The 18,491-nt window shown below is 38.9% G+C and overlaps 1 non-coding gene across 1 annotated transcript; it reads right to left on the bottom strand.

The window, feature by feature from the left end:
* Positions 1 to 8,776: 8,776 nt before the first annotated feature.
* Positions 8,777 to 8,884, bottom strand: LOC130948617 (small nucleolar RNA R71). Its single transcript, XR_009073126.1, has one exon. It is a non-coding gene; the product is annotated as a small nucleolar RNA R71 (small nucleolar RNA).
* Positions 8,885 to 18,491: the final 9,607 nt, after the last annotated feature.

The raw sequence follows: 18,491 nt of genomic DNA, 5'->3' as shown, positions 1-18,491 counted from the left end.
AGAACATCAAGATCAAACAAGAGGGCTTACCAAGAACAACTTGAAGATCATGAAGAACACCATGAATGCATGAATTTTTTCGAAAAATGCAAGAAAAGTTTTTAAAGCATGCAGTGGACACCAAACTTAAAAGTTGACTCAAGACTCAAACAAGAACACAAAATATTTTTGGTTTTTATGATTTTATGATTTTTTTGTATTTTAATTAATTTTTTCGAAAATAAAGTTTGGAAAAACGAAAAATAAAAGAAAAATTTTGAAAAAGATTTTTGAAAAGAAAATTACCTGATCTGAGCAACAAGATGAACCGTCAGTTGTCCATACTCGAACAATCCCCAGCAACGGCGCCAAAAACTTGGTGGACAAAGTTGTGATCCTCAAAGTTGGTCTCTTTGTATTTGTATGAAATCAAAAATACCCCAAAGAGATCATGGTGTGATGAATTGGGATCTTAATAATCCCTGGTGTGATCATAACTCCGTTCAACTTAACCAGCAAGTGTACTGGGTCATCCAAGTAATACCTTACGTGAGTAAGGGTCGATCCCACAGAGATTGTTGGTATGAAGCAAGCTATGGTCACCTTGTAAATCTCAGTTAGGCAGATTAAATGGTTTATGATGAGTTCGAAAATTAATAATAAACAGAAAATAAAATAGGATAGAAATACTTATGTAGATCAATAGTGGGAATTTCAGATAGGCGTATGGAGATGCTGTGCTCCTCTTGTATTTCTACTTTCTTATTACATTCATCCAATCCTTCTTACTCCTTTCCATGGCAAGCTGTATGTAGGGCATCACCGTCTTCAATGGCTACTTTTCATCCTCTCGGGAAAATGGTCCTATGCGCTGTCACTGCATGGCTAATCGTCTGGAGGCATCACCCTTGTTGATGGCTACATCCCATCCTCTCAGTGAAAATGGTCCAAATGCTCTGTCACAGCACGGCTAATCATCTGTCGGTTCTCAATCAGGTTGGAATAGAATCCCTTGATTCTTTTGCGTCTATCACTAACGCCCAGCCTTCAAGAGTTTGAAGCTCGTCACAGTCATTTAATACCGGAATCCTACTCGGAATACCACAGACAAGGTTAGACTTTCCGGATTCCTGGGATCCTACTCGGAATACCACAGACAAGGTTAGACTTTCCGGATCCCCATGAATGCCGCCATCTATCTAGCTTATACCACGAAGATTCTGTTGGGGAATCTAAGAGATATGCGCCCGGTCTAAGGTAGAACGAAAGTGGTTATCAGTCACGCGCGTTCATAGGTGAGAATGATGATGAGTGTCATGGATCATCACATTCATCAAGTTGTTGTGCAACGTATATCTTGGAATAAGAATAAAAGAGAATTGAATAGAAAGTAATGGTAGTTGTATTGAAACTTGAAGTACAACAGAGCTCCACACCCTTAATCTATGGTGTGCAGAAACTCCACCGTTAAAAATACATAAGTGAAAGGTTCAGGCATGCCCGAATGGCCAGTCCCCATGATCTGAGAACTAATCGTCCCAAGATGTCTAATACACTAGTAAAAAGTTCTATTTATAATAAACTAGCTACTAGGGTTTACATGAGTAAGTTTTTGATGCATAAATCCACTTCCGGGGCCCACTTGGTGTATGCTTGGGCTGAGCTTGATCTATCCACGAGCTAAGGCTTTTATTGGAGTTGAATGCCGAGTTATAGGGTGTTTCTGGCGTTCAACTCCGGGTCGTGACGTGTTTCTGGCGTTTAACTCCAGACAGCAGCATGTACTTGGCGTTGAGCGCCACTTTACGTCGTCAATTCCTGAATAAAGTATGTACTATTATATATTTCTGGAAAGCCCTAGATGTCTACTTTCCAACGCCGTTGAGAGCGCGCCATTTGGAGTTCTGTAGCTCCAGAAAATCTATTTCGAGTGCAGGGAGGTCAGAATCTAACAGCATCAGCAGTCCTTTTGTCAGCCTTTTTCAGAGTTTTGCTCAAGTCCCTCAATTTCAGCCAGAATTTACTTGAAATCACAGAAAAACACACAAACTCATAGTAAAGTCCAGAAATGTGAATTTAACATAAAAACTAATGAAAATATCCCTAAAAGTAGCTTGAACTTACTAAAAACTACCTAAAAACAATGCCAAAAAGCGTATAAATTATCCGCTCATCACTCACCATAATACGCCTCAGCTGAAGAGGTGGTAGAAATCGAAGATGTTGGAGAGGAAGAGGATATACAGGGTATAGCTGAAGAAGAGATAGCTCCACCACAGGAAGAAGCACAAAAAGGTGCATTCACCACAGAAAACACTACTCCCATTCCGTTTCCACAACTTGCAAGGAAGCCTAGGAAGCAGCTGGAACCTGATCCTAAAATGGTAGAAATATTCAAAAAGGTTGAGGTAACTGTTCCCCTTTTTGATGTTATTCAGCAAGTACCTAAATATGCAAAGTTTCTAAAAGACTTATGTATCCATAAAGACAAAATTAATGAATTAGAAACTATTCCTTTAGGTAGTACTATATCTGCTTTAATGGGAGGATTACCTGAAAAATGTAGTGATCCAGGTCCTTGCATAGTTAGTTGTACTATTGGTGGTGTAGTAATTTATGATTGCATGTGTGATTTAGGAGCATTGTCAGTATAATGCCTTTGTCTATATATGATGTTTTAAGGCTCCCTCCCTTAAAAAGGTCGGCAGCTCGTTTTGTGTTAGTAGATAAAAGCATTATTACAGTTGCTGGAGTTGCTGAAGATGTTTTGGTGAATATTAAAGGGCTCACATTTCCCACTGATTTTTATATCTTGGAGATGCCCCATAATGACTCAGATAAGCCATCATCAATCCTACTTGGAAGACCATTCCTGAAGACATCAAAATTCAAATTAGATGCTTTTTCAGGAACATACTCCTTTGAAATAGATGGCCGCATAGTAATCTTCAATCTGAATGGAATCATTGACAACCCCCCAGAAGATCGTTCTATCTTCAAGTGTGATGTCATAGACGAAAGTGTGGCTGAAGTTCAAAAGGAAGAGTTTGAAGAGAGGCATATTGGACAAGGTCCAAGTGTGGGGATCCTCTTAACTGACAATGAGGACACTTCACCATTTTCACAAGCCCCAGATAACCCAGAGCCTACCCATGATCAAAAGTTAGAATTGAAACCTCTCCCTCCACATCTCAAATATGCTTACCTTGAGGATGAGGAGAAGTTTCCGGTTATTATTGTAAGAGAACTGACTTCTCAACAAGAAGAACAACTACTTGATGTGTTGAGGAAGCATAAGAAGGCAATAGGGTGGAGTTTGGCAGACATAGTGGGAATCAACCCTCAGATATGCGAGCACAGAATATTTTTAGAAGAGGGAGCAAGACCTGTCCGTCAACCACAAAGAAGATTAAATCCTACCATCTTGGAAGTTGTCAAAAAGGAAGTGACCAGACTATTAGAGGCCGGTATCATATATCCCATTTCAGACAGTGAATGGGTATGTCCAGTACAAGTGGTACTGATGAGCGGATAATTTGTATGCTTTTTGGCATTGTTTTTAGTATGTTTTTAGTATGATTTAGTTAGTTTTTAGTATATTTTTATTAGTTTTTAGTTAAAATTCACTTTTCTGGACTTTACTATGAGTTTGTGTGTTTTTCTGTGATTTCAGGTATTTTCTGGCTGAAATTGAGGGATCTGAGCAAAAATCTGATCCAGAGACTCAAAAGGACTGCAGATGCTGTTGGATTCTGACCTCCCTGCACTCGAAGTGGATTTTCTGGAGCTACAGAAGCCCAATTGGCGCGCTCTCAACGGCGTTGGAAAGTAGACATCCTGGGCTTTCCAGCAATATATAGGGTGTGTTTGGCAAACTCGTTTGAGAAGAAAAAGTACGTTTAAGCTCCTTGAAAGCTTCACATTTTTGTTTGGCTAATTTTTAGTTTGGCAAACGCAGAAGTGATTTTGTATTTAAAACCACGTTTACCAGAAGCAACAATTTCTAGCTTCTGCGTTTTGCCAACGGGCTTTTAGCCATTTACCCTCAACATCTATTTTTTCTTTACCAATTTTATCCTATAGACATGTTATTGTATTATTTATGAAATTCTTATTTGGTGAATTGGCCTTCTTTTCTTATTATTTCTCTTTATATGAGCTCTTTTTTCTATTATTTATTATTTTTATTTTTTGTTAAATTTTTATTTGACATTATACATTTTTTATAATTATAATTTTTGTATATTATATTATTATTATCTTTTTATAATATGATTTATTGATTCCATTAGGTAAAGTAAATTAAACAAAAAATTAACCATAAATAATAATAATAATAATAATAATAATAATAATAATAATAATAATAATAATAATAATAATAATAATAATAATAGTAAAAAATTATAAGGTACTAAAAAAGAGTACTAAGAGAACTAAAAATATACTATATAAAATACATTATCAAAAACTTTTCGATTTGTTTCCATCACTGTCAAGATAAATATTTAATTTTATTATTTTTAATATTCTTTTTTATAATTATAATTCTGGTATATATAATTTTTTATTGTAATTTTTTTATAATATAGATTATGATCCTATTAAAAAAGACAATTAAATAAAAAATTAATCATAGATATTAATAAAATCATACACGTTAGATTCTAAAATAATATTAAGAATAAAATTATTAAGAGTATTAAACCAAAAATACGATATAAAAAAATACTAAATTAACATTTTTACGTTAATACTTAAAATTTTTAAAAAATATAACAGATTAAATACTCTTATATATAGTCACAAAAAAAACTCTTATATATAATTTTATTTTGCTAATTTTTAATTTTTTATATGTTATTTTTATTTAAAATAATATATTAATTTTATTATAAAATTAATTAATAAGATTATTCAAATATCTAAATTAAAATGATAGGATAATATAAAAAATTATTTAAGTTGATGTCTATTTTAGTAATTTTTCATCTAAAAGTAATTTTGAGTAGTGTATTCCAAACCATATTTATTTTACTATAATCCATTTTGATATAAAGATGCCAAACATAAATCACTTCAATACAAACTTACTTTTCATCAAAATCAAGTTTGCAAAATCAATTCTATTCAAACTCCCGTTTGCAAACTGAAATCCAAACACACACATAATAGTCCATACTTTGCCCAAGATTTGATGGCCCAAACCGGCGTTCAAAGTCACCTCAAGAAATTCCAGCGTTAAACGCCGGAACTGGCACCTAATTGGGAGTTAAACGCCCAAACTGGCACTAAAGCTGGCGTTTAACTCCAAGGAGAGTCTCTACACGAAAAAAGCTTCATTGCTCAGCCCAAGCACACACCAAGTGGGCCCGGAAGTGGATTTTTATGTCATTTACTCATCTATGTACTAGTTTTCTATAAGTAGGACCTTTTACTATTGTGTTAAGAGACTTTTGGTAGCTATCTTTGTTTTATGCTATCTTAGATCATTGGGAGGCTGGCCATTCGGCCATGCCTAGACCTTGTTCTTATGTATTTTCAACGGTGGAGTTTCTACACACCATAGATTAAGGTGTGGAGCTCTGCTGTACCTCGAGTATTAATGCAATTACTATTGTTCTTCCATTCAATTCCACTTGTTCTTTGTCCAAGATATCACTTGTTCTTCAACTTGATGAAGGTGATGATTGACGCCCATCACCATTCTCACTCATGAACAAGGTGACTGACAACCATTCTTGTTCTACAAGCATCTGAGGCTTAGTGAATATCTCTTGGATTCCTGATTGCACGATGCATGGTTGATCGCCTGACAACCGAGTGCTCGCCTGACAAACGAGCCAACCATTCCGTGAGATCAGAATCTTCGTGGTATAGGCAAGAACTGATGGCAGCATTCAAGAGAATCCGGAAGGTCTAACCTTGTCTGTGGTATTCTAAGTAGGATTCAATGACTGAATGACTGTGACGTGCTTCAAACTCCTAGCAGGCTAGGGCGTTAGTGACAGACGCAAAAGTATCAATGGATATTATTCCGGCCTGACCGAGAACCGACAGCTGAATTCCGCTATGCCGTGACAGGACATATGCAATCGCTTTCACTGAGAGGATGGGAGGTAGCCACTGACAATGGTGAAACCCTACACAAGCTTGCCATGGAAAGGAGTAAGAAGGATTGGATGAAGGCAGTAGGAAAGCAGAGAAACGGAAGGGAAGGCATCTTCATACGCTTGTCTAAAGCTCTTACACCAATGATATACATAAGTATCACTATCTTTATCTTTATATTATTTTCGTTCATCATCATATACAATTGAGTTTGCCTGACTAAGATTTACAAGATGACCATAGCTTGCTTCAATGCTAACAATCTCCGTGGGATCGACCCTTACTCACGTAAGGTATTACTTGGACGACCCAGTGCACTTGCTGGTTAGTTGTGCGAAGTTGTGTAATGCCATGGAATTGAACCACCAAGTTTTTGGAGTTCATGACCAGGATTATGAGAGTTGTGAAAAGTATTGTTCACAATTTCGCGCACCAAGTTTTTGGCGCCGTTGCCGGGGATTGTTCAAGTTTTGAGCAAGCTTTTGGTAACAATGCCTGGGATTGTTCTAGTTTGGACAACTGACGGTTCATCTTGTTGCTTAGATTAGGTATTTATTTTTTTCGAAATTCTTGAAGATGAATTCTAGAGTTTCATGATGATTTGTTGAAATATGGCTGGCTGAGAAGCCATGTCTAATCTGATTGGACCGAGGTTTCAACTTATCACCACAAGAGCTTGTTGATTTTAATCAATCTTGCTTTTGGAGCAGTGATCTGCTAAGACTTGGATGACCTTTGGTCATGTCTAGTGTTTTGGACCGAAGCTTTCTTTGAAAGCTTGGCTGGCTGAGAAGCCATGTCTAATTCCTGGACCGGAGTCTTAGACTAGCATTGCACTGATTCCTGGAATTCTCATTAAGAATTTTGATATCTTTTTCCACTTAATTTTCGAAAAACACAAAAAAATTACAAAATCACAAAAAAACCAAAAATATTTGATGTTTCTTGTTTGAGTCTAGAGTCTCATCTTAAGTTTGGTGTCAAATGCATGTTTTTGTTATATTTTTCGAATCCATGCATATAGTTCTTTGTTCTAATCTTTGAATTCTATTGACTTGAAGTATTTTGTGTGTCTCATATGCATTCTCATTTCGATAGTGTCAGTAGTATACAAACTGCTAAGTTTGGTGTCCTGCATGCATTGTTTCTTGGTTCTAGTTACATTTTGATTGTTCTTTATTATTAAAAATCCAAAAATATTTTTAATTTGTGTCTTTTCAAGTCAATGATACAGAGAATTGAAGATTCAGAACATGCTGCAGAGGAATTATACAGAAAAAGCTGAGCATTCCAAAATGCCCAGTGAAGAAGACAGACTGGCGTTTAAACGCCAGCCAGGGTACCTGGTTGGGCGTTTAACGCCCAAAGAGGTAGCATTTTGGGCGTTAAACGCCAGAATGTATACCATTCTGGGCGTTTAACGCCAGGATGGTGCTAGGAGGAAGATTTTGTTTTCAAATCAATTTTTTTTCAAGTTTTCAAAGTTTTTCAAAACCAAATCTTTTTCAAATCATATCTTTTCAATCAAATGTTTTCAAAATCAATTTCTTTCCTTTTTCAAAGATACTTACCAACAATTAATGATTTGATTAAACATTTTTTGCCTTTTCTATTAAGAAAGGTTTTATGTTGAATCTTATCTTTTCTTGTTAGGAAAGTCATTAATATTTTTTTTTAAATTCATATCTTTTCAAATTGTTTTCAAATCATATCTTTTAAAATTGTTTTCAAATCATATCTTCTCAATCACATCTTTTTAAAACCATAACTTTTCAATCAAATCTTTTTAACCTCATCTTTTTCAAAATAGTTTTCAATCAAATCTTTTTGACTTCTAATTTCAAAATCTTTTTCAAAAATCACTTCAATTCTTCCCCACTTTCAATTTTCGAAAATTATCAATCAATTTTAAAATGTTTTTGACATCTTTCTAATTAATTTTCGAAAATCCTCTTCCCTCCTTCTCACATCCTTCTATTTATGGAGTACTACTCCTTCTTAATGCACAATTCGAACTCTAACTAATCAAGTTCGAATTCTTCTACCTTCTTTTCTTCTATTTTTCTTTTCCTCTGACACTTCAAGGAATCTCTGTACTGTGACATAGAGGATTCCACATTTCTCTTGTTCTCTTCTTTTTCATATGAGCAGGAGCAGAGACAAAGGCATTCTTGTTGAAGCTAACCCTGAACCCGAGAGAACCTTGAAGAGAAAGCTAAGAGAAGCCAAGGCACAACTCTCTTTAGAGGACCTGACCAAATTCTTCAAAGAAGAAGAACACATGGCAGCCGAAAACAATAACAATGCCAACAATGCAAGGAAGGTGCTGGGTGACTTCACTGCACCTACTCCTGATTTTTATGGGAGAAGCATCTCTATCCCTGCTATTGGAGCAAACAACTTTGAGCTTAAGCCTCAATTAGTTTCTCTAATGCAACAGAATTGCAAGTTCCATGGACTTCCAATGGAAGATCCTCATCAGTTCTTAGCTGAATTCTTGCAAATCTGTGACACAGTCAAGACTAATGGGGTAGACCCTGAGGTCTACAGACTGATGCTATTCCCTTTTGCTGTAAGAGACAGAGCTAGAATATGGTTGGATTCTCAACCTAAAGAAAGCCTGGACTCTTGGGAAAAGCTAGTCAATGCCTTCTTGGCAAAGTTCTTTCCACCACAAAGATGGAGTAAGCTTAGAGTGGAAGTCCAAACCTTCAGACAGAAGGATGGAGAATCCCTCTATGAAGCTTGGGAAAGATACAAACAATTAATCAAAAGATGTCCCTCAGACATGCTTTCTGAATGGAGCATCATAGGTATTTTCTATGATGGTCTCTCTGAACTATCTAAGATGTCCTTGGATAGCTCTGCTGGAGGATCTCTTCATCTGAAGAAGACGCCTGCAGAAGCTCAAGAATTGATTGAAATGGTTGCAAATAACCAATTCATGTACACTTCTGAAAGGAATCCTGTGAACAATGGGACTAGTCAGAAGAAAGGAGTTCTTGAGATTGACACTCTGAATGCCATATTGGCTCAGAATAAGATATTGACTCAACAAGTCAATTTGATTTCTCAAAGTCTGTCTGGAATGCAAAATGCACCAAACAGTACTAAGGATGCTTCATCTGAGGAAGAAGCTTATGATCCTGAGAACCCTTCCATGGAAGAGGTGAATTACCTAGGAGAACCCTATGGAAACACCTATAATTCTTCATGGAGGAATCACCCAAATTTCTCATGGAAGAATCAAGAGAGACCTCAACAAGGTTTCAATAATAATGGTGGAAGAAACCGGCTTGGCAATAACAAGCCTTTTCCATCATCTTCTCAGCAACAGACAGAGAGTTCTAAGCAGAGTACTTCTGACTTAGCAACAATGGTCTCTGATCTAATAAAGACCACTCAAAGTTTCATGAATGAAACAAGGTCCTCCATCAGAAATTTGGAAGGACAAGTAGGTCAGCTGAGCAAGAAAGTTACTGAACTCCCTCCTAGCACTCTCCCAAGTAATACAGAAGAAAATCCAAAAGGAGAGTGCAAAGCCATAGACATGGCCGAATATGGAGAGGAAAGAGAGGAGGAGGACGCCACTGAGGAAGACCTCAGTGGGCGTGTACCAATCTCCTCTGAGTTCCTCAATGAGGAACAATGGGAATCTGAGGCTCAAATGAGACCATAGAGATTCTATTGGACTTACTTCTGCCATTCATGAGCTCTGATGAGTATTCTTCCTCTGAAGAGGATGAGTATGTCACTGAAGAGCAAGTTGCTAAATACCTTGGAGCAATCATGAAGCTAAATGACAAGTTATTTGGAAATGAGACTTGGGAGGATGAACCACCTTTGCTCACCAAAGAACTGGATGACTTGTCTAGGCAGAAACTACCTCAAAAGAGGCAAGATCCTGGGAAGTTTTCTATACCTTGTACCATAGGCACCATGACCTTCAAGAAGGCCTTGTGTGACTTAGGGTCAAGTGTAAACCTCATGCCCCTCTCTGTAATGGAGAAATTAGGGATCTTTGAGGTGCAAGCTGCAAGAATCTCATTAGAGATGGCAGACAATTCAAGAAAACAAGCTCATGGACTTGTAGAGAATGTTTTGGTGAAGATTGAAGACCATTACATCCCTACTGATTTCATAGTCCTAGAGACTGGGAAGTGCATGGATGAATCCATCATCCTTGGCAGACCCTTCCTAGCCACAGCAAAGGCTGTGATTGATGTTGATAGAGGAGAATTGACCATTCAAGTGAATGGAGAATCCTTGGTGTTTAAGGCCCAAGGACATCCCTCTATCATCATGGAGAGGAAGCATGAAGAGCTTCTCTCAAAACAGAGCCAAGCAGAGCCCCCACAGTCAAACTCTAAGTTTGGTGTTGGGAGGCCACAACCAAACTCTAAGTTTGGTGTTGAACCCCCACATTCAAACTCTAAGTTTGGTGTTGGGAGGTTCCCACACGGCTCTGAGTATTTCTGAGGCTCCATGAGAGTCCTCTGTCAAGCTAATGACATTAAAGAAGCGCTTGTTGGGAGGCAACCCAATGTTTTATAGTTAACTATTTTCTTTTGTTATTTTATTTTTTTTGTAGGTTGATGATCATAAGAAGTCACAAAAACAATGAAAAAAGCAAAACAAAATGAAAAACAGGAAGAAAAACAGCACACCCTGGAGGAGAAGAAGCTGGCGTTCAAACGCCAGTAATGCTAGCTGTTGGGCGTTTAACGCCCAGTCTGGCACCATTCTGGGCGTTTAACGCCAGAAAGGGGCACCAGACTGGCGTTAAACACCAGTAAAGGGCAACAACCTGGCGTTAAACGCCAGGAATGGGCACCAGCCCGGCGTTTAACGCCAGCAATAGCTCAAAACGTGATTTTGAGCAACATTTGGTGCAGGGATGACTTTTCCTTGACACCACAGGATCTGTGGACCCCACAGGACCCCACCATCACTCTCTCTCTTCTTCCCCCATTCACCAATCACCTCAATACCTCTTCCCCACAAACCCCTCACCTATCAAATCCCATCTTTCTCTTCACCACTCACATCCATCCTTCATAAAACCCCACCAACCTCACCCTTCAAATTCAAACCACTTTCCCTCCCAAACCCACCCATAATGGCCGAACACACCACCTTCTCCCTCTTCCTCATTTCTTCTTCTTCTACTCTCTTCTTTCTTCTTTTGCTCGAGGACGAGCAAACATTTTAAGTTTGGTGTGGTAAAAGCGTTGCTTTTTCGTTTTTCTATAACCATTTATGGCATCCAAGGCCGGAGAAACCTCTAGAAAGAGGAAAGGGAAGGCAAAAGCTTCCACCTCCGAGTCATGGGAGATGGATAGATTCCTCTCAAGGGTGCATCAAGTCCACTTCTATAAAGTTGTGGCCTTGAAGAAGGTGATCCCCGAGGTCCCCTTTTCACTCAAAAAGGGTGAATATCCGGAGATCCGCCATGAGATCCGAAGAAGAGGTTGGGAAGTACTCACCAACCCCATTCAACAAGTCAGAATCTTGATGGTTCAAGAGTTCTATGCCAATGCATGGATCACCAAGAACCATGACCAAAGTGTGAACCCGAATCCAAAGAATTATCTCACTATGGTTCGGGGGAAATACTTGGATTTTAGTCCAGAGAGTGTGAGGGTGGCGTTCAACTTGCCTATGATGCAAGGAGATGAGCATCCTTACACTAGAAGGGTCAACTTTGATCAAAGGTTGGACCAAGTCCTCACAACCATATGTGAAGAGGGCGCACAATGGAAGCAAGATTCAAGAGGAAAGCCGGTTCAATTGAGAAGGCATGACCTCAAGCCCGTGGCTAGAGGATGGTTAGAGTTCATACAACGCTCAATCATTCCCACTAGCAACCGGTCCGAAGTTACTCTAGACCGGGCCATCATGATTCATAGCATCATGATTGGAGAAGAAATAGAGGTTCATGAGGTTATAGCCCAAGAACTCTATAAGGTGGCGGACAAGACCTCCACCTTGGCAAGGTTAGCCTTTCCTCACCTCATTTGTCACCTCTGTTATTCAGTTGGAGTTGACATAGAAGGAGATACCCCCATTGATGAGGACAAGCCCATCACCAAGAAAAGGATGGAGTACACAAGAGACCCCTCTCATCAAGAGATCCCTGAGATTCCTCAAGGGATGCACTTTCCTCCACAAAATTATTGGGAGCAACTAAACACCTCCCTAGGAGAGTTGAGTTCCAACATGGGACAACTAAGGGTGGAGCATCAAGAACACTCCATTCTACTCCATGAAATTAAAGAAGACCAAAGAATCATGAGGGAGGAACAACAAAGACAAGGAAGAGACATTGAGGAGCTCAAGCACTCCATAGGATCTTCAAGAGGAAGGAAGAGCCGCCATCACTAAGGTGGACCCGTTCCTTGATTTCCTTGTTCTTTATTCTTCTGTTTTTCGAATTTTTGTGCTTTATGTTATCCATGTTTGTGTCTTGTGATCATTAGTGTCTTAGTGTCTATGCCTTAAAGTTATGAATGTCCTATGAATCCATCACCTTTCTTTAATAAAAACGTGCTTAATTGAAAAGGAAAGAATTGCATGAATTCTGAATTTTATAATAGTTTAATTATTTTGATGTGGTGGCAACACTTTTGTTCTCTGAATGTATGCTTGAACAGTGCATATGTCTTTTGAATTTGTGGTTCATGAATGTTGGCTCTTGAAAGAATGATGAAAAAGGAGACATGTTACTGAGGATCTGAAAAATCATAAAAAAATGATTCTTGAAGCAAGAAAGAAAGCAAGCAAAAACCGAAAAAAAAAATTTTCGAAAAAAAAAAAAGAAAGAAAAAGAGAAAGAATAAGAGTTGTGATCCAAGGCAAAATAAGAGTGTGCTTAAGAACCCTGGACACCTCTAATTGGGGACTTTAGCAAAGCTGAGTCACAATCTGAAAAGGTTCACCCAATTATGTGTCTGTGGCATGTATGTATCCGGTGGTAATACTGGAAGACAGAGTGCTTTGGGCCACAGCCAAGACTCAATAAATGGCTATGTTCAAGAATCATCATACTTTACTAGGAGAATCATTAACACTATCTGGATTCTATGTTCCTAAAGAAGCCAATCATTCTGAATTATAAGGGATAAAGTGAGATGCCAAAACTATTCAGAGGCAAAAAGGTAAAAGCCCCGCTCATCTAATTAATACTAATCTTCATAGATGTTTTTGGAGTTCATTGCATATTCTCTTCTTTTTATCTTATTTGATCTTCAGTTGCTTGGGGACAAGCAACAATTTAAGTTTGGTGTTGTGATGAGCGGATAATTTGTATGCTTTTTGGCATTGTTTTTAGTATGTTTTTAGTATGATTTAGTTAGTTTTTAGTATATTTTTATTAGTTTTTAGTTAAAATTCACTTTTCTGGACTTTACTATGAGTTTGTGTGTTTTTCTGTGATTTCAGGTATTTTCTGGCTGAAATTGAGGGATCTGAGCAAAAATCTGATCCAGAGACTCAAAAGGACTGCAGATGCTGTTGGATTCTGACCTCCCTGCACTCGAAGTGGATTTTCTGGAGCTACAGAAGCCCAATTGGCGCGCTCTTAATGGCGTTGGAAAGTAGACATCCTGGGCTTTCCAGCAATATATAATAGTCCATACTTTGCCCAAGATTTGATGGCCCAAACCGGCGTTCAAAGTCACCTCAAGAAATTCCAGCGTTAAACGCCGGAACTGGCACCTAATTGGGAGTTAAACGCCCAAACTGGCACTAAAGCTGGCATTTAACTCCAAGGAGAGTCTCTACACGAAAAAAGCTTCATTGCTCAGCCCAAGCACACACCAAGTGGGCCCGGAAGTGGATTTTTATGTCATTTACTCATCTATGTACTAGTTTTCTATAAGTAGGACCTTTTACTATTGTGTTAAGAGACTTTTGGTAGCTATCTTTGTTTTATGCTATCTTAGATCATTGGGAGGCTGGCCATTCGGCCATGCCTAGACCTTGTTCTTATGTATTTTCAACGGTGGAGTTTCTACACACCATAGATTAAGGTGTGGAGCTCTGCTGTACCTCGAGTATTAATGCAATTACTATTGTTCTTCCATTCAATTCCACTTGTTCTTTGTCCAAGATATCACTTGTTCTTCAACTTGATGAAGGTGATGATTGACGCCCATCACCATTCTCACTCATGAACAAGGTGACTGACAACCATTCTTGTTCTACAAGCATCTGAGGCTTAGTGAATATCTCTTGGATTCCTGATTGCACGATGCATGGTTGATCGCCTGACAACCGAGTGCTCGCCTGACAAACGAGCCAACCATTCCGTGAGATCAGAATCTTCGTGGTATAGGCAAGAACTGATGGCAGCATTCAAGAGAATCCGGAAGGTCTAACCTTGTCTGTGGTATTCTGAGTAGGATTCAATGACTGAATGACTGTGACGTGCTTCAAACTCCTAGCAGGCTAGGGCGTTAGTGACAGACGCAAAAGTATCAATGGATATTATTCCGGCCTGACCGAGAACCGACAGCTGAATTCCGCTATGCCGTGACAGGACATATGCAATCGCTTTCACTGAGAGGATGGGAGGTAGCCACTGACAATGGTGAAACCCTACACAAGCTTGCCATGGAAATGAGTAAGAAGGATTGGATGAAGGCAGTAGGAAAGCAGAGAAACGGAAGGGAAGGCATCTTCATACGCTTGTCTGAAGCTCTTACACCAATGATATACATAAGTATCACTATCTTTATCTTTATATTATTTTCGTTCATCATCATATACAATTGAGTTTGCCTGACTAAGATTTACAAGATGACCATAGCTTGCTTCAATGCTAACAATCTCCGTGGGATCGACCCTTACTCACGTAAGGTATTACTTGGACGACCCAGTGCACTTGCTGGTTAGTTGTGCGAAGTTGTGTAATGCCATGGAATTGAACCACCAAGTTTTTGGAGTTCATGACCAGGGATTATGAGAGTTGTGAAAAGTATTGTTCACAATTTCGCGCACCAGGTACCCAAAAAGTCCGGAGTCACTACAGTGAAAAATGAGCATGGAGAGCTCATAGCAACTAGAGTTCAGAATGCTTGGAGAGTCTGCATTGATTATAGGCGTCTCAACCAAGCTACTCGTAAGGATCACTATCCACTTCCATTTATTGATCAAATGCTGGATCGCCTGTCAGGTAAATCGCATTATTGCTTTTTAGATGGTTACACAGGTTATTTCCAGATTCATATAGCTCCTGAGGATCAGGAAAAGACTACTTTTACATGTCCTTTTGGGACCTATGCTTATAAGAGAATGCCCTTTGGCTTGTGCAATGCACCAGCTACTTTCCAAAGTTGCATGATGAGTCTTTTCTCTGATCTTATTGAGGACTGTATGGAAGTTTTTATGGACGATTTTAGCGTTTATGGTGATTCTTTTAACCTTTTCTTAGATGGATTATCTATAGTATTAGATAGATGTATTAATACAAACCTTGTATTGAATTTCGAAAAATGCCACTTTATGGTAAAGCAAGGGATTGTATTAGGACATGTGGTATCTAATAATGGCATTTCTGTAGACCCAGCAAAGGTGAATGTTATTTCTAGTCTACCTTACCCCTCTTCTGTGAGGGAAGTTCGTTCGTTCCTTGGCCATGCAGGTTTCTACAGGAGATTTATTAAGGATTTTAGTAAGGTAGCACTTCCCTTATCCAGATTACTGCAAAAGGATATTGAGTTCGAGTTCAGTGAGGATTGCAAATAAGCATTTGATAAGCTAAAGACTGCTCTTACTCAAGCTCCAATTGTGAGAGGACCCGATTGGAACCAGCCATTTGAAATCATGTGCGATGCTTCTAACCATGCAGTAGGAGCAGCACTAGCTCAGCGTGTAGGTAAGGATCCTTTTGTTATTGCCTATGCGTCTAAGACTTTAGACACTGCCCAGTCCAATTATACTACTACTGAGAAAGAGCTACTTGCTATTGTTTTTGCTCTGGATAAATTCCGGGCTTATTTACTTGGTACTAGAGTAGTAGTGTATTCGGACCATGCAGCTGATGTGTGGAAAACGATCCAACACAAAACACACCGGCAAGTGTACCGGGTCGCATCAAGTAATAAAACTCACGGGAGTGAGGTCGATCCCACAGGGATTGAAGGATTGAGCAATTTTAGTTCGGTGGTTGATTTAGTCAGGTGAATCAAGTATTGGTTGAGTGATTTTGTATCCAACAGTAAGTAAATGACAGAAAATGTAAAGGAGGAAGGAAAGAATTGCAGAAATTAAAGAAAACTGAAAGTAAAAGAGCTGAATCTTAAAGAACAAGAAATTAAATGACTGAAACTTAAAGTGCAAGAAATGTAAATTGCAGTAACTTAAAATGCCAGAAATATAAATTGCTTGAATGGAAAAGGGATTTGAGGACTGGGATTTCAGAATTCAAGCAAGGGAAATTAAATTGCAACAATTATCAAAGCAAGAGATGATTTGAATTCTGTTAGATCTCAACAGAAAAGGAAATTAAATTGCAGCAGGGGTTCACAGAAGAACAAAAAGGAAAATGGGATCTCAGGACTCCAGAGACTAGATAGCAAAGTCTAGATCTCAATCGCCTTCCCAGATCCAAATTCACAAAGCAATTAACAAGAGATTAAAGGGGAAGCAGTAAAGGAAATTGGATTCAACTCAATTATGCAGTGAGATAATCAAAGAGATCTTAAATGGAGATTGAGACAGAAATTCCTCAATTCTTCACACCCAAGACTCAAACAAGAAAAATAAAAAGTGCTCAAGCAAGAACGAGGAAGAAGAGAGATCAATTCTCCTCCCCAATTCTCTCAAACCTCAGTTCAAAGCTCTCAGAGAAGATGAAGTTTCAAAATGTAAAAATTCAAAAATCAAAAGAAGCTCTCAATCAAAAAGTAAAAAAAAGTTTCCTAATTACATCAAACTATCTCCTATTTATACACTTTCTATTCTTGGATTTTGGAATTTGGATGGGCTTTTGATTTGGTGAAGAAATGAATTTAATTGGATTTTCATTCCAATTTCAGCTTATGAGAAAGTAGCTCCCAGGAGGCTGCCCTGCCCTTGTGGAGGGCAGGGCAGGAAATGGTGCGTGCGACCCTCGTTGCGTGCGTGTTGGTGCGTGCAAGATGCTGCAGGATGCTGCCCTGCCCTTGTGGAGGGCAGGGCAGAGTTGCCATGGTGCGCCAAGCTGCCTGTGCGTGTGTGCTTGCTGGTCGAGACTCCCTTGGTGCGCCCAATCTTGTGCGCTGGCCATGCACCACAAAAATGCTGCCCTGCCCTTGTGGAGGGAAGGGCAATGTTGCCAATGGTGAGGTTCTATGTTCGAAACTTGGTGGAGGCACACGCTGCTTCTTTTCCTTGGTTTTCTTGGCACCAAAGTACGGCCTAGTTCCTTGCTTCCTCATGGTGCCGTGTTCGATCCTGGGAGATTGAAAGCAAGCTTGTGAGTAGCGCTCCCCCACTCCCTCTTGCTCATGAGTTCGAACCTTGTGGCAAGCATTGGTAAGCTTTTTCCTTGAATTTATTTCTTTGATGAGCCCGATATTGCTCTTGAGGAGGGCAGGGCAGAGTTTTTGCTCCCTTTGGTCCTTGGCATCAAATTGTGCTCTGCCCTTGTTGTGGGCAGGGCAGTGTTGCTTTTCAAAGCTTGGTTCATTATGTTGCTCTCCTGGAGGGCAGTGTGCCCTTGTGGAGGGCAATGTTTGCTTCCTCCCTTCCATGCGCCACACTTCCTACCTCTTGGGCCACGCTTTCTTAAGCCACGTTTTTCTTCTTTTCTTCTTTCTTCACCTACAAGAAACCAAAATAACCACTCAAAGTATCTCTAAATTCATAAGGTTTATAATTCATTAAAAATCAATTAATTTTAGCTCAAACCTCATGATTTAGCATCAATTTAATGGTAGTTGCTTGATTTAAAGAAGTTATGCATTTTCATTCCAAATCACTTACTTAGGATGCAAGTGCATAAACACTAGTAAAACAAGTGAAATTAGCTTGAAAAATGGGTATATGATGACCTGTCATCACAACACCAAACTTAATTCTTGCTTGTCCCCAAGCAAGCATCAAAACTAAGAGAAAATAAAATGAACAAGAAAAGAGAACATATCCTTATTAGGCATATAGCAGAACTTGATTCATGGAGTTTTTATGCAGACAATGATAACTCAATTATTGTTGCTGTTACATAACATACATTTTTCCTCAAAGGCTTACTAAACTTGCTGTTATAAGGTTTATTCTTTCTTTGTTCCCTTGCTAACTTTTCTTTTCTCATGTTGCTTAACAAGCTTATTATTCTTTTGGAGGCTTGGTGTCTAATGTTGCAATAGTAGCCTTTGGCTTTATTTTTACTCAACATCTTTCCACCACAGACACATGGC

The sequence above is a fragment of the Arachis stenosperma genome, chromosome 1, assembly GCF_014773155.1.
Source record: "Arachis stenosperma cultivar V10309 chromosome 1, arast.V10309.gnm1.PFL2, whole genome shotgun sequence".
In the NCBI taxonomy this organism is placed as follows: domain Eukaryota; kingdom Viridiplantae; phylum Streptophyta; class Magnoliopsida; order Fabales; family Fabaceae; genus Arachis; species Arachis stenosperma.
This window is presented reverse-complemented; position numbering and strand designations above follow the sequence as displayed.